We start from the raw sequence: 12,548 nt of genomic DNA, 5'->3' as shown, positions 1-12,548 counted from the left end.
AGCAACAGTCATGATTTCACAATTCGTGCAATTTCTGTTTTGTATGTTTTGTTTCTTTCTTTCCTTCCTTTCTTTCTTTTTTGGGGGGGCAGGGAGAGGGAGGGGCAGGAAGGGAGATTGCTTATCCCTAGCCTGCCCTGTCTCAGCTTTTCTTGAAATGTTTAATTTAATGTACTGAATCAACAGAGAGTCATAAGGAGTGCTTCAGTATTTTCATGCTGATACACCTCAGGAGAAGATAATCAGAAAAGCATTTTCTATATAAAAATATAAAATTTATATAGTGTATGGTTTACCAGTGTATAGAAATAGTAAATTACTGCCCCAAGCAATTTACATCAAAGCTTATATATTTTGGATTAATTCTTTACATCACCATATAACATTGCAGATTTTAAAAGTACCTTTCTAAGCTCAGCTTAATTTTGTCCAGCTGCTAAAGAGAAGATACAAGATTTGGTTTCATTCAATAATGTAAGAAAATATATATATATATTCTAACAGGATACAGGGAACTTCTCCTTTGATTCTGCATTATGTATGTAAGTTAAAAGTTATTTCCTCTGTAATCCTTGTATCCTCAAACTGAAAAGGAAGTAGACAAAATACTGTTTTTCCTGTAGATAATTTTTAATGTGCATAATGTAGTTCATGTATATTTAGTATAAGAACACATTTTAAACCTCTTTAATAGTGTAACATGATTATATAAAAAATACACATAATTGTGTATACAATTAAAGAAAAAGAAGAGAGAAAATAAACTGCAGCATATTTCAGAAGAAATAGGTAGGCAAGTAACAAAGAGATTATTTGGGGACTGATTATTCAGTTCCTTTCAATTATTATAGATATTAATTGACACAGGAATTCTTAAATGTACACAGAGTTAACTTTGCCTTACTACTTAAAAACTATTGGCAGTATCATCAATATGTAACTTATATACAATTATGTAACTTAAATTGTCAACCACCATACTGGTCTCAAACTTTGCAATACCTGAGAAATGCATCGTTATTGTACAACTATGAAGTCTAGAGCAAAATGAACACATTTAACTCAAGTATTTGTTATTGTTTGAAATTTGTTTATACTACACTTTTCACGTGAAGATTCTCTGTTTCTATCTATTTAGTGTGAATGAAAATTTTTCTTGATATGTGAGATGGAGTGAAATCTTCAAATGGAATGGAAGATTTACTACAGAACAACATTTTGGTGCACTCCATTCTATGATTGATCTAAGCAGATCAATCCAGATGAATTAAGAAATCCAGATACTTGAGTTCTATCAATTTTCAAAGTAAGTTATTATAACAGGAAGTACAAAATGTCACTGCAGAATTAACTATCACTACAGAATTAACCACTTGAAGTCTTAATTTCAGAAGGATTAGTGTCCTTTCTGAGAATATATTCAACTACAGGCATGAAAATTCTCAAAGTATGACCATATGTTTTGATGTTTCTCAAAAATACATTTTCAGTAATAGTGGTATCTTAGTAGCAGCACCTCTTCTCAAGGATGTAAGGACTTACATATGTAAGCACCTCATTGCTCTGGTACGAGTGTTTTATACACACACAATGCACACATACACATCAACAGTAAATGTATGCAAAGTGAATTGCGTTTTCTCCATTAGAAAATTTTGATAATTGGAAGCAGATGTGTGAGTTTAGAAGTAGTGAGTGCAACTTGTGGTGTTTGAAAGTGCCCCCTAAATACATGTCTGTTTCAGTAGAGGAAATAATTTTTTTTGTCTCATAGACTAGTCCTTGAACTCTAACTGCATATCTTTTAAATTGCTGTTTTTGTTTTGTTTTGTTTTCTCTCAATGTGTATAGGGTAGATACAACACAACAAAACTTTATTTTGAAGTATGCAGAATAATGGTAGGATCAGAGTATGCTAGAAATTTATTTATGATTTATATTCATCAATGTATTTTCCACTGACCCAAGGTAAAAGAACACAGGCTCTTTTCACAGACGCCATCTCCAAACCTACTGTTTGACTAGCTGAACCTCTTTCTACACTTTTTTTTTCCCCCTATAGAAATTCCAGCTTTGATCTGCATCAAATTCAAACTGTACTTAAAAAATCCCTGGGGAAACATAAATGAAAAAAAAATAAAATCTGAAAAGCATGTTGCATTCAAGCACATATTTAAAAAATTATTTATTAAAATGAAAGCCTTCTTTTTAAAAATGAAAATAACAACATTTGTTACCAGTTGGAAAGCAGTCACATTTTAATCATCATCATACTTCTGTGGACAACATTGCTAGAACTCTCTCACGCACATAAATACACACACACACTTAGGAAATAATACAAGAATTCTTTTATTTTTCCTTTTTTAGAATTTTGGTTCTGTTCTGAACTTGATGAAACTCTCGGTGGGCTACAACTATAAAATGAAAACTGCTTTCCAGTGGCAGATGATCAACATGGATTCACAATGAAATAAAATTTGGTTTAAAAGACTTAACAAGTTTGATGTTTTTCTGTTTCCTGGGATGAGCTTACTCAGAAAATTCTATCTAGTAACTTACATTAGCTGAGTTAATCTGCTTTCAGTAGGTCACTGTCTAACTGCATAATGTATTTTTGCAGTATGAATTCTGAAAGATAAAAAATGTCACAGTCTTCTCTGCAAGGCAATGTTAAATACTTTCAGAATAAATCACTTTACAGCAAAGAACTTATGTGATTGATAAGTAATAATCAACAACAGGTTCTTAGAACACTGAAATTGCTTTACTATTATTTTAAATTTTACTTGGGGTTCTATTTTTTGCTTGTTTTAATTCAACTATTTAAAAAACAAACAAACAAACAAACAAGGAATTTCAAAACCTCCATCCTGGAAGTGGCACTTTCTAAAAGCCTTTGGGATTGTTTATTAATTTCTGAAGGGAACATAGTCAAAGTATTTAAGACAATTTTTGCACTTCAGAAAATAAAAGGTAACATCTATTCATTTCACCTTCAACTGACATCATGTCAGTGCTTCCTTAATAAGCATATTCTACTGTTCAGATATACTGTTTACAAGATGAATAAATGCACCTGGAAGACTGTTTGCAATAAGAGTATAAACCACCATCATTTAACCTAAAAGTAATTCAAAATCATACAGAAAAAATAAAACTAATTGGTACTGAGAAATTAGTTTCTTAAACTCAGAGCTACTTAACAAACTGGAATATTTTACTTACCTGTACAGCAGTAAAACCCCCTGAAATTCTCAGTAATGCACAGTTGAAGCAGCTGTGTGAATGTAATGTAATTTTTCTCTGTGAAAAATATGCACTTTCTTCTCAGTTTATTTGCTGAAAGCTCTGGTGATACTACAGCTCCATAAAGTTAAAATCCTTGTTCAGAAGACAAAATACAAAGCGTACAACTGAAAAGAAAAAATCCAGACAGAGTGCACATTAGACCATCCTGTAAGCAGTTTTCCTTTTCTCTCAATTAAAATTCACAGCATACTTCTCAGCTATGCTGACTTTTCTGCATGCAGTTAACTGTTTGCAAGCACTCGGATGCAGTAAACAAACAAGATGTTAAGCACAGCTTTACTTGATCACGGCTCGTCAGATTTTTAGATCCTAGCTGCTTCTGTGTTCTCTGTGCTCTTTCTAGTCTTTCTTGTTAGCTCAGTTTGTTATTAGTCAGATTGCCAGGGGCTGGGAGGTAGGCGTGAATAAAGAGACTTCTTGGCTTTTGACTCAGCCTTTAAGCCCTTCCCCATCAGAGAGCTTTAGTCTACCAGTGTCATTTAATATAAGATATAGCTCCACCTTGAGACAGATCAGCTCTTCCTCCTGCAACACACAAACCACCTTTTTTTCCCGTGTCTAACTGAACTTCAGAAAGTAAAATTCAGCTACTTATTTTGTGGATAACTGTTAATTGTTGATTTTGTGAGACAGTAAACCATCTACTGTGGCTCTTGTTCATTTCTTCTCTGAGACAGATGTTGCATTTAATTTATATCTGTAAATGCTTGCTTTAAAAACTGTAAACATTCCAGACTTAAAGCACTTCACAAAACACACCATAAGGGAAACATTGTCTTCTGGAAAATATGTATATCACAATTAAATGCAGGATTATTCAAAAATATAAATGAAACTGTACGGCTTAGTTCAGTCAACTCACTGTGACTGGAGTAGAAAATGAGGATTTACAGTTTTATGTCTTTTATTTCTGAAAAAAAAAAATAGTGATTATGTTTGCACAATGATTGCAGTCAGTCTTATTCAAAAATACCCCTCTTGTTCTGCAGGAGGAGAACTGGGTTAATTATAATTGTCTCTTTTACAGATGCTGTAGCACAGAGTTTTAGTACCTATCTGTGTGAGATTCTGTTCTAATTCCATGAAATATTTCTTTGATGAGAAATGGTCTGTTCTCAGTGTGACAGCATTCTTAAATGTGTGTCTTCCGAGTCAAGAACACTTTGTGTTCTTAAACAAGTGATTAGCAGACCCTGTAGGACTACAGCAAAATGTTTCATTCATACAAGGAACAGTCTTATCCTCCTTCCTACACTGCTTCAGCTGGACTTATATGCTGTAAATGCTACTTTCCTGTTCATCCTACTAGCACAAGGCCACAAACATTTTGGTAAGCAACAACAGATCTGGTACTTGGGCATATTAATAATGTACACCATATAATTTCTGATTTTGTTTTTTCTTATTGCGTCTTGATTACTTAACAGTTTGCTTATTAGAGGCCCTATACCAGTCAGGCTCCAGTAACTCCTTTTGTGCTTCACCTCCAGGTGAAGAGGTATAATGGTATATGTTCTATATAATGTACATTATCAAAATTTTATTGAATATATACATACATATATATTTGTATATGTCTGTAGAGGTTTTGGCTTGTTAGGATAAAATCCTTTGTACTTAATTTTTACAGGTTCTCATACTTCATACTTGATTGAGATGGAGAATATCAGTAACTATGTATTTGTGTCATAAATGAAAACAACATTACTACACTTTTAAGTTAACATCCACTAGAGTAAAACATGATCACAAAAATGTTTCTATAAATCAACTACTAGAAAAACAAAAAAGCATTTCATAATCATATATAATTAAAACAACCACTGAGAATGTTCGTCATTTATTATTATTCCTTACATATTTACTAGATTTTTTAAAACATGGCTAGTGGTTGTTTTTCTACCAAAATGAAAGAATCATTTATTAAGTTATTATAAAGAATATTTCTGGAAGTGCCTGTTGATGGATAAGACTGATCTGATATGAATTTTGCAGATTCCACTTAAAATGTTCATCTTTATCAGTTGCTCTGACAACGTCAAAATTTTTGAAGCTGTATGAATAAAATCTAAAATTGTCATGCATGCTTACTTCCATGAGGGCCAAAATATTTTATATCATTTCTCTTTAATTCTTCACTAACTACAATATCTCCATATATCATAAGTAAGGAGACAGCAGTCCTCTAACTAATACATATGTTCTGCAGAATTATCCCCCAGGTACTGAATTTTTGAACACATAGAGGTGGAAATTACAATGCCTTGTATTTAACCCTTGACAGAGAATGACTGAATGCTATGTGTCAAGCTTTATTAAATTCTATGTTATATGATAATCTGTTCAGGTGCCTATACATTACAGACAAAACAACTGACACAAACTATGTTTTGGTATGATTAGAAAAAACCTCTCAAGACTCTTCTGGAATACTTTGTTTGATGTCTGATGAAAGTCTTAGTAATTTGTTCTTTCTTTTCAGGAAAATTTTGAAGACTACAGAGAAGTCTGTAAGATGTAACAGAAAGCCATCCTGTCAGTCAGAACTTATACATACAGTTACTTTGGAGAACATTTGTTTTATAAGGAATATAAAATGTAGTCATTAAGCTAATGTAGTCATTAAGCTTAAATTTACAGATTGAAATGCTTGAAAACATTAATTTTCTTGGTACATTAATAATAATAATCATGTAAGTATCATATTCCCTAAAGGATTTTAAAGAAAAGCTGTACTGAAACTTTTATTATTTTTGTTTAATTTTTCAAACTGAAAAGTTCTGTTTTCCTTTAAATTAATTGCTGGATTGAACAAAAACAATCTTACTGTCCTGTTAGTAATTTCATAAAATATGATATAGTGAGTATAAATAGCCTTTATTTTAGGAACAGGTGACACTAAACTGATTTATTTTATGAAAATAATTCATACTTTTTCTTTAGTGCACCTACTTTATTGTATTATTTATCTTACTGCAAATGTGCAATCTGTTATTTAACTTCTGTTATTTCCTTCTGTGCAATAGATCTTGAATCTCCTCTGTATTTCTCCTTTGTTTACTCACTGACAAAAAACTCACAGTTCTGCACAATGTAAGGAGAATTTATTATCAAAGTTAAATTATCCTAACCTGTTCTGAGAAAATCTGTATTCTTCTCCCCTCCCCCCTCTTCCTTCCTCTTCTCTCCTTTCTCTCCCACTTCCCCTCCCTCTTCCTCCTGTACTTAGCAATATTTGAATGTCAATTCAAAAACTAATGCCTGGAGGTGACTGGTCTAGAGAGAACAAAAGTCACCTGAGTACTTGCTGTCTTCCATTGTGATGAATCAGATTCATACTTCTTAGTTGTACTTGGCTTGCCTATTACCTGAGAACCAAACAATCGAATTTTGATTTGGCATTATGTAGTATGCTAACAGCCTAAAAATCTCGGTAGCATTCTCTCTGTTAATAATCTTTGCAACCTAGAATTACTGTCCACTGATTTAACAATAATTTTACTGTAGTTTCAGAGTCAAGTAATCCTCTCCATTGCCACATAGGCACTGAAACTTTTAAGACAGTTGTAAAGCATTTTTTTGTCAAGCAGGAGAGAAAACCCAACGTAAAATCAACAGGAGAATTTCCTTTGTTTTCTTTGGCATTTGACATCTTTTTACAATTACTCCTAACATCTTGACAATATTCCTTAAACTACGTTTGTATGAAGAAATAAATTAAAATATAATTGTAAGTTAATATGTGCTACATATGTTCTATTTGTTTTTTCCACGGTTAAAGAAATTGTGTAAAGTTTTCAAACTTAGTAACAGAACAGTTCTGTCCTGTGTGCGATAGTATTTTAAAAGAAAATAAATAAATAAATAAAAATTATGTTTTGTCTTCTTGTTCCTAAGATGGGTTGTAGGCAAGCACACACATACACATGCTGTACAGATTCATCATGTATTTTGAAAAATGTAATTTTTTAAGATGTTAATAGTTCCAGAAGAACTAATAGCTTGAAATTAATCTGCCAATGTTTTTTAAATTTTACTCGTAGAACATGAATATACAGATATACAATGTTATAAGCATTTACAGGAAAAGGGAACAAGGAAAAAATAATTACTAAATGTGTTCTTATCAACAAGTGGAACAAAAGATATAACAATTTATATGTTTTTCTCTTTGTTTCTTTTTCATGTTAAAAAGCATTGGTTTCAGTCTTTTCCAGTAAGTCTAAATAGGAAACTATCAAATAGTGGAACTGCTGTGTAAAACATTAGTATCTTATTAGATGCAAATTAGGTTCTACATGCTGAGTATGCCTAAGCCTGTTCATGATAATAATGCCTGCACATAGCCTAATTGTAAATTACATGATACTTCTGTTCCACAGAAACTCAGCCAGCATAGATTATACTTGACAGCTTGAAGAAATGGAAACACCTAAAAAATGTACTACAATAGTCAGTCAAGTTTAAAACATAATTCACTTAAAAATTGCCAATGCATTCACATGAGGATGCTATGTACATATTCAGGGGAAAAATGCACAGAAAAGCATCCAAGCAGATCTTGAATAGCTCTAGAGAAAGATACTCCACAATCTCTCTGGGTAACCTGTTCCAGTGCTCTGTCACTCCCACAGTATAGAAGTTCTTCCTTGTGTTTACATTAAACTTCCTGTGTTCTAGTTTCTGCCCATTGCCTCATTCCATTGCACATCACTGAAGAGTCTGGCCTCATCAACTTCACTCCTGCATTTTAGAATATATTGTCTCAACTTTTCATTCTGCCATGTAGCCACAGTTCTTATTTCATATTATTCATACTATTATCACAGAGCAAACAGAGCCCATTACAATAATTAAATTTACCAGATTTGGGACTCACTCCAGAAATATCAAAAAGCTTTTCTATCTAGCTGGGAAGAACATACAAATGCACATCTGCCAATGATTTCATTTTGGCTTCTGTTCTAAAATAGTCATTTATTTTAAGAATTTAACTTTTAAAGATATGAGAGTCCTACTAACCACTACTGAAGTTAGTATATTAGAAGGAAAAAGTAATTAAATGAATAAGAAAGTATACAATTGTTCATATTTTTTATTTTTTAATTAAAAGAAGGTAATTTTAAAAGTTTTGATGAAATTTCTCTTCGTTGAAAAAAAATATTGCTATATCTCAGTTCATTTTTGCAGAAGGAATGTCAAGTTTCTTTTTAAAAAATCATGTATCTCATGTATATGAACTAAGCACTTGGGAGGTATTTTTTTGATCAGTTAAGCATGCTATACCTATAGCTTATCTTGTAATTTTGATGACAGAATTATACCTCTAACATTGAGCTCATTAGTCTAAGTTCTGTTTAATTTATGAAGTAAGAACATGCTTACATATCTTTCTTCAGTGCTATTTTCCAAACGTTATTTAGGCAAATGTTGAGTTTTGCTTTTTTATGAAGATATATAGGCAAACTGAACATTTGAGCAGTACATGAAGTAAGAATTTTTGTTCATATACAACATATTTTCATATTTATTCATATGCAGCATCTTATCTATTTTATTTAAATCATGAATCTGTCTTGCTTATATGGACTTATATGGAAAAACCAGTAGTACAGCAGAATCGGTCACTTTGCCCCTGTAAAAATGGGAAAATCATGGAAAATACTCTTTATGAAGATGAAAGAAAATTTCATTTCCTCAGAGGTGAGAGATGAGAGTGGGAATATTTCCAGTAAAGAAAGAAGCAGAAAGTAGGACAGAAAGAGTGAACTTTATGTTCTTTTTGCTATTGAAGAAGATGAGAATAGGGTGAAGTAGTGACATTTTTTATTGAGACAGTCCATCTCATCTCTGTGGTCAAAGTGATACGCACATTTACTTTCTCTCAATGACACTGCTAAATGCAGTATATACTTCCAAAACTCTATTTGTGCTATACCCTACCTGCTATGCACCTTGCTAACATATAAAGCCTTTTATGAACATTTAAACTATCCTATTAAATTTATCTCATTTCAAGACTTTACAGATTAATGTTTGTTCTAATAACAACCATATCTAGCATATGTGCAAAGCATTCACAGACCATGAGCAAGTGTGATCTTAATAGTAGGACAGCTACTGATTCAGTAGCTGTACTCTTGTACTGTTTTGGACTCAAAAGTTTGCTGTGAGCTTCCTTATCTCAAAGTTTGTATGATCCATTTAGCACTCTTTGTCTCAAGGTTTACACAAAGGCCCATAGCCATTTCCTGTCTTGCCAGACCTGCCAATGCCCATTCATAAATGCCAGGGGCAATGAAGTTAAAACTGCTTCTGCCAGAGTCCAGGGTACAGCCAAGCAATCTCCTGGAGAGTGGTCCTTGAAGGAGATCAGCCACCTGAAAGGGGACGCACTCACCAACATGTGCTGTTACCTAGGAACCCAAGACTGACAGGAAAATAAAAGGACTGTTAAAACAAGAGAAAGGGGAAATAAGAGGAAACAAGAGAGAGAATCCTCCTCATCAACCTTAAGATATCCTTGGATCAATGGAATGCCACTGGAATCCATAGTGACGATTACTTCTTGCTTTCTATAGAGAGCCCTTGCTTTTATTTCCTCTTATTTTTAATATCAGCTGCCTACTCTTCCCCATCATCCTAACTATGAATTTGTGGTAAACTGAGAGAACAACATTTCACTTTTTTTGTGTGTGTGTGCCTTAGTCACACTCTGGGTACACAGCATGAATCACCTCACTTCCAATAACTGGGGCAAGTTAAAGATCTATGTAAATTAGATATTAGGAGCAAACTCTATTATGAGGGTGGTGAGGTACTGAGGCAGGCTATCTAGATAAGCTATGAATGCTCCATCCCTAGAGGTGTTCAAGGCCGGATTGGATGGAAATCTGGGCAACCTGATGTTGAGTGTGAGTTAGTGGTTGGCATCCCTGCCCATGGCAGGAGTATAGGAACTAGATGATCTTTCAGATCCCTTCCAAAACAAGCCATTCTGTGATTCTTTCTGTGATTCTATACAATGCTATGTGGTTTATGTATAAAGTTGCTATGGAAATAATACTTTCATTATCTGAAAACAGCACATAGCACTAAAATATCATGTCAGCATAAAATAGTTCGTGTTGAACAGACCATGTAACGTTAACTTGGAGAAATCAAGAAAGTTACTTAATGCTACATTTTTGTCTTAGTTTCAGCTGGGACAGGAGGGGTGCTGAGCAGTTGTTTGTTCATCACTTTTTTATACATTTGCATATATATGTAGTCATAACCATTTTCCTTTTCCTTTTCTCTATCTAAGTAAATAGTTTTATCTCAACTCACATGTTCAAATTTGTTTTTTTTTGCTTTTTTTTTCATTCTCTCCTCCATCCCGCTGGGAAACGGGGGAGTGAGTGAGAGACTGTGCAGTTCTGAGCCACCTATTGTGTTAAACCACAACACTTATCCTGGATTCTTTCCTAATATTTATGGATGGTCTGGCAAGTGTAGACACTGATGTCACACAATTAAAAATAATGACATAACCCAGTTTTGAAACACTTAATTTTAAGATAGAAAGTATACCATATGTAGTACTTTACTTGATATTTCTTGTTCCAGTAGGAGAAAGCAGATAATGAAAGCTGGCAGTTTATGGTCATCAAGAAATGTCATATCTCTGACATTTCTTATGTAATTTTGGAAAGACTTTATTGTTAAAACTATTATAAGGAAAGTTGTCTCATATCTGTTTAGAAGCACTGGCAACTAGCAATAATATAGACCGAATCAGAAATCTATACAGAACATAATTTGAAAGTCACAGGTCTTCTGCCCATAATTGATCCAAATGGCTTAACTGTCAATTTAATGTTCTCAATATACTGATGCAAAATTATATTGTTTAGTATGTCTAAAACACAAACCAGACAAGTATTGTACATCAATAAGCTGATGCTGTCACATCAATTATCAAAGTACTGAGCATCTTCACAGCCATTCAGCTTGGACATATACATTCCTTTAGTAATCACTAGTCTCAAGATAAAACAGATATACTTTCACAAAAATGTACTATACCATGGGTATCCAACATTTTGACTTGCCAACATACAAGAGATTTTAATGGATTCAACATAAGAGCTATATTTAACTATATGTTTTGGTTTTTTTTCTTAATTATGGAAGTATCAACTATTCAAGAGCTTAAAAAAGAATGCCTTCTTATTTATATAGACAATAAGTACATTCTAGAAAATAATCATAAATTGTTGAATTTTTCACTATTAGCAGCAGAGTAAAATAATGCGGAAAATTAAAAGTTAGATCTGTACATAGACTGTCACGTACATAGTCAGATGTGTTTCTGATTTTAAAGTCAAGTGATGTGGCTACACATTGTCTTGATTCTATCCAATCGAGTGTAGATTTTTCCAGGTGACATTGATTAAAATTCAGTCGCTGAAAGATAAGTAAGATTAATAATGAAGCATTTCATTACAGAAAAAATATCCATTAATTTCTACTGAAGGCTTTTCCCATCTTACAGCTATTGTAAATATATTGTCAGTCTTTCTTGAATAGCAATTGTGATATAAATACGTAACTGGCACATCAGTGTTAACTAATATGCCAAAAGTAAGTATGCTCATGTCTTTCACAGTAACAACTTGTGATATTTGTTATTATTCAATTTTGTAACACCTGACTAAACAAGAAAAAGAAATGAAATTCTGATACCCAATGTAAGTGACAATAAGAGATATTCAGAGTATAGAAAACTTTTTTCTCTATCCAGTGTAATGCGTTTCCACTCATTATCTTGCATCATAAAGATATCGTGTGGAAAAGTTCAAATTTTAAGTGCAGACTAGTGAGATATAAATTTAAATTCTGCAAAGGACTCTTTGCTCATTAGTGAAAACAGTGCTGATCCATCTGCATTGGTCTGTTGGCAGATCATCAGCTTGGAGTTGCTGGATCATAAATACAGTCTGATTGTCTTGACTCGGGTGATTACACAGAGCAAAGAGAGCTTGCAACTGTGACTGTGATTTCATATTTCACATTTTACAAATACAGTAATAATATCTTAAAATATTCTAGTTTATCAGTTTATGTAAAGAAATTGTTACAATTCATTTTTGTCCAATTTTTGACAAATGACCACTCCAAATGTCTTCATTTGTTCTTTATAATCTGTAATATTCTCTGTAACTGAGTAAAAATCTGTATCAGGAAAATCATTA

At 32.9% G+C, this 12,548-nt stretch overlaps 1 protein-coding gene across 1 annotated transcript in view; it reads right to left on the bottom strand.

Moving 5' to 3' along the window:
• SLITRK6 (SLIT and NTRK like family member 6) overlaps positions 1-3,707 on the bottom strand; it is a 10,887-nt gene extending 7,180 nt beyond the window's left edge. The window contains 1 exon segment of the mRNA XM_010728692.3: positions 3,229-3,707. The gene's annotated coding sequence lies outside the window, so the exon portion shown is untranslated.
• Positions 3,708-12,548: the final 8,841 nt, after the last annotated feature.

This window comes from Meleagris gallopavo, chromosome 1, assembly GCF_000146605.3.
Source record: "Meleagris gallopavo isolate NT-WF06-2002-E0010 breed Aviagen turkey brand Nicholas breeding stock chromosome 1, Turkey_5.1, whole genome shotgun sequence".
NCBI lineage: Eukaryota > Metazoa > Chordata > Aves > Galliformes > Phasianidae > Meleagris > Meleagris gallopavo.
This window is presented reverse-complemented; position numbering and strand designations above follow the sequence as displayed.